Genomic DNA, 4,881 nt, shown 5'->3' with positions numbered 1-4,881 from the left:
TGGATTCATGAACATGTATGTATTGACAATATTTTAGGCTAATAAAAAAAAGACTATATACCAAATTGTTTCACGTTAAACAAAAGAAGCCTGTTGGCTGCTGGTATATATATATATATCTCGCATGGCCACTGGCCAAACTTCAGACTCTCAGGTCTACAATGCAGGTGTTGCCTCCCCTTATAGATAGCCTAGATCAGGGGTGCCCAAAAGGTAGATTGTGATCTACCAGTAGATCACAAAGGCGGTGCAGGACTGCAGGTAGATCACATGACCTCACATGCTCCTAAAGAATATTTAGATATAGATATTGTTGGCATCTACCACTTGAATTAAGGTGACTTGATTGATTGATATCAACAAGGTCGGTAGCATTACAAATTCAATACAAAAAACCCTACCGGTATTCCACTTCTCTCCCTCTATTTCCCATTCCAAGTTTGTCTATAATTATGTAACACCAGCTCTGCTATATTCCAAAGCCCCCTCAGGTTACATATTTAAACTATTTTCAGCAATGGTATAATAAGTTTTTAGGTGGGTAGTAGATCTTGTTGAGCTAGTCATTTTGAAAGTAGCTCTCAAGTCAAAAAAGTGTGGGCACCCCCATGGCCTATAGAATCTAGGCCATGGGTGTGCCCACACTATCTAGGCCCTAGATAGTGGAGGAGTGGTGGAGGCATGTGTTCGGCAGGAGTTCAACTCAATCCATGCACTCTCACACCCAGGCAGAAAACACTCACAGAAGCCTGGAAGTGTGTCTGGATGGTGGGCCAGACTGTGGAGGGGTATCCTGGGCCAGACTGTGGAGGGGTGTCCTGGACCAGACTGTGGAGGGGTGTCCTGGACCAGACTGTGGAGGGATGTCCTGGACCAGACTGTGGAGGGGTGTCCTGGACCAGACTGTGGAGGGATGTCCTGGACCAGACTGTGGAGGGGTGTCCTGGACCAGACTGTGGAGGGATGTCCTGGACCAGACTGTGGAGGGGTGTCCTGGACCAGACTGTGGAGGGGTGTCCTGGACCAGACTGTGGACGGGTGTCCTGGGCCAGACTGTGGAGGGGTGTCCTGGGCCAGACTGTGGAGGGGTGTCCTGGACCAGACTGTGGAGCGATGTCCTGGACCAGACTGTGGAGGGGTGTCCTGGACCAGACTGTGGAGGGGTGTCCTGGACCAGACTGTGGAGGGGTGTCCTGGGCCAGACTGTGGAGGGGTGTCCTGGGCCAGACTGTGGAGGGGTGTCCTGGACCAGACTGTGGAGGGGTGTCCTGGGCCAGACTGTGGAGGGGTGTCCTGGACCAGACTGTGGAGGGGTGTCCTGGGCCAGACTGTGGAGGGGTGTCCTGGACCAGACTGTGGAGGGGTGTCCTGGGCCAGACTGTGGAGGGGTGTCCTGGGCCAGACTGTGGAGGGGTGTCCTGGACCAGACTGGACCAGACTGTGGAGGGGTGTCCTGGACCAGACTGTGGAGGGATGTCCTGGGCCAGACTGTGGAGGGGTGTCTTGGACCAGACTGTGGAGGGGTGTCCTGGACCAGACTGTGGAGGGGTGTCCTGGGCCAGACTGTGGAGGGGTGTCCTGGGCCAGACTGTGGAGGGGTGTCCTGGGCCAGACTGTGGAGGGGTGTCCTGGACCAGACTGTGGAGGGGTGTCCTGGACCAGACTGTGGAGGGGTGTCCTGGACCAGACTGTGGAGGGGTGTCCTGGACCAGACTGTGGAGGGGTGTCCTGGGCCAGACTGTGGAGGGGTGTCCTGGACCAGACTGTGGAGGGGTGTCCTGGACCAGACTGTGGAGGGGTGTCCTGGGCCAGACTGTGGATGGATGTCCTGGGCCAGACTGTGGAGGGGTGTCCTGGACCAGACTGTGGAGGGGTGTCCTGGACCAGACTGTGGAGGGGTGTCCTGGACCAGACTGTGGAGGGGTGTCCTGGACCAGACTGTGGAGGGGTGTCCTGGACCAGACTGTGGAGGGGTGTCCTGGACCAGACTGTGGAGGGGTGTCCTGGACCAGACTGTGGAGGGGTGTCCTGGACCAGACTGTGGAGGGGTGTCCTGGACCAGACTGTGGAGGGGTGTCCTGGACCAGACTGTGGAGGGGTGTCCTGGACCTGGCAGCAAGAAATAGACCTACATTTTGTTTCAAAAGGAAATTCAAGGCAGCAATAGTCAGAAAGGAAATTATATTACATTAGGTTATTGTTTTTTGTATTTTCGGTAGGTGTGTGTTTGTTCACAAACATGGATCATGCTGGTACTGCATTGTATGCTTTGCATTGTGATGTTATTTTTGCCTGGACGCCAGGAAGAATAGTCTCCACTACGGTGTAGAGTAGACTAATGGGGATCCTTAATAAACTAAAGTGCAATTAGCACCGTTCAAGGTGCCTGAGTGGCTGTTCAATGATGCACTTACTCACTAAGGTGAGCAGAACAATCAGATGTCCTGCGGTTTCCCCTATAGTGTCGCTGACAACAGCTGACGTGGTGACTCGATCTGACAATCATCATGGCTTCTGGATGGTTTGGTTCAGTGACAGCTCGATCGGCCCTCATTTCCGAGAACCTCGGAGTGAAAAACCTGCGCATGACTACCTTCCATAGAGACACACGGGGACTACAAATTTCACGCCCCCACATGAGACAGCGTCCCCACTTCTGGTCCGTTAGAACGGTGTACTACAGGCCAGCCCATAGAAGTCCATTGAAATTCAACTGTAGTTAGCCTACTTTTAAAATAATATGAAATGAACTGAAGACTATAATGATTTGAATAAAACATGTTTCCAAATGTATGAAGTGTCTTTGTCAACATATATTGTTTGTTTTCTCAATAGAGGATGTATTTCACATTTAATTTACCACTTGAATGAGTTACCCATAATGTTAACGGAGCAGAGAGGAGACGGCAGACAGAGAACCTGTCGCTTTTAAGGGACGTCACTGCCTTTACGAGGCTACGAGCGCCGACTGGAATTCTCAATATACATCCCGATCCCGACTGACTTTGTTATTCATGTCTATATTTTGAACATGTCACAGGCTTACTAATATGTTCTACCTACCGCGGAGCTCCGACGGATGTGTTTTACCGCTGTCAACTTGTTGTATAATTAACTTGGCTGAATAGTTGCATGGGAAAATAATCCAGCTAAATGGAGGAGTGACATCCTGACATTTTCAACTACCTAGTGAATTCTCCAGATGAGTATTAATAATAGTCTTGCAAGATGCTGTTTAGATCATTTTCAACAAATACAAGCATATAAAACAAAATACAACAAATATATCTGGGTATTGAAAACCTCAAGGGATGCAACCTATATATATACCGTGCGACCACTTTGACTTGAGATTTACAATGCTAGCACTTTTTACAAACTGATGGAGTATATTATAGTACATTGTAGGATGTATATTGAGATGGCAGGTATGTGACATTGAAAAGGACAAATCAAACATATGGGACACTTTATTAGAACACAAAATAAATCGCTACAGCCTCAGTAATGAACCAGTGAAATTAGGGTATTTTATGATGCCTCTCACAGGGATTGCATTGGCAGCTGCAGTACACAGTTGAAACGGACCAGAAGTGGGGATGCTGTCTCATCTGGGGGCGTGCAATTTGTAGTCCCCGTGTGTCTCTATCCGACAGCCTTTGTGATGATTTCCACCACTCTGAGGATTCCTACCACTCCTGGAGAACCAGCCTGGAAGGATGAGGGAACTTGGCATAAACGGCTTCCATGACAACAGGCATAATTCACACACAGGCATTAAGTACTGGGACTTCTCCTTGAAGAAGTGTGTGACATGTCTGATTGACACCATAGAGCAGTATGGGCACTCGGTCGTGCAGTCGGTGAAGTTGCCTCACAGCTAGAAGAACTCGGGTTTGATTCCTGCTGGGGGCGCTGTGGCTGTGGGGCGTGTTCTCTCCTCCGCGTCATACCCTATAGCTCGGGTTGACAAAAGGGCCTTTCTGTGTGGAGTTTGCATGTTCTCCCCGTGTCCCCCTCACAACGCCGCTCCACTTGGAGAGGAAAGGAAGTGGTTGGAATAAGCTGTTCTTTCCATGTGCTATACAGTATGTCCTGCATTCATCATGCATTGAAGGAAGCAATGAGCTCAGTTCAGGGCTCTCCCCAGGTTGGCAGAGGGAGAGAAGCGCCCAGGATTACAGCTTACTTGGGCAATCGCCACAGGGTGAAACAATGGTTACAAAATTGTGGTAAAAAAAAAAGAAACAATATACATAATAAAAGACACGATAGAGCAGTACAATATTTGTACTACTTGGTCTATACGACGTCCATAATCGATGATGTCCGTTTGACAATCTACATATTTGGCCATAGATAGACAGAGAGACAGACAATTCCTGGAACTAACAGATTCGCAGCACAGGAAATAAAGATGTCAAGGCATCGATTGTTGCCGTTCTAACCTGTGCTGATGAAGTGGCCTTGAAAAACAACAGTGCTGCAAGTCTGTCTTTGTTCCCGACAAACGCCAAGAAGCCAACGCCAACGCCGCCGCCCCACGCGAAAAAGCTCTCCTGTTGCTTTTCCCATAAAGCTGTCAGAATGTCAGGCATGTCAAGATTAAACTGAGGAAGGTAACAACAGTATTGCTGTTTTTATCATTTACTGTAAATATCCGTAGCTAATGGTGGCAAAATCCTATCCAGCCCAAGGAGCTTTTGGCTCATTCCTATAGAGCGTCGCAGTCCCGCCCCCTACCATGGCCCAGGAAATGATTCTCCGTTCATTTTCCTCATAGACTTTTCAGAAAGTATTTATTTAAAGACGTTTACGCCGCGGACAACAACAAATAATTAGAAAGAAGAAAAAAAAAACACTTTTTTTGTTGTTTTTCTT

This window comes from Electrona antarctica (assembly GCF_951216825.1).
Source record: "Electrona antarctica genome assembly, chromosome: 11".
Classification (NCBI taxonomy): Eukaryota; Metazoa; Chordata; class Actinopteri; order Myctophiformes; family Myctophidae; genus Electrona; species Electrona antarctica.
This window is presented reverse-complemented; position numbering follows the sequence as displayed.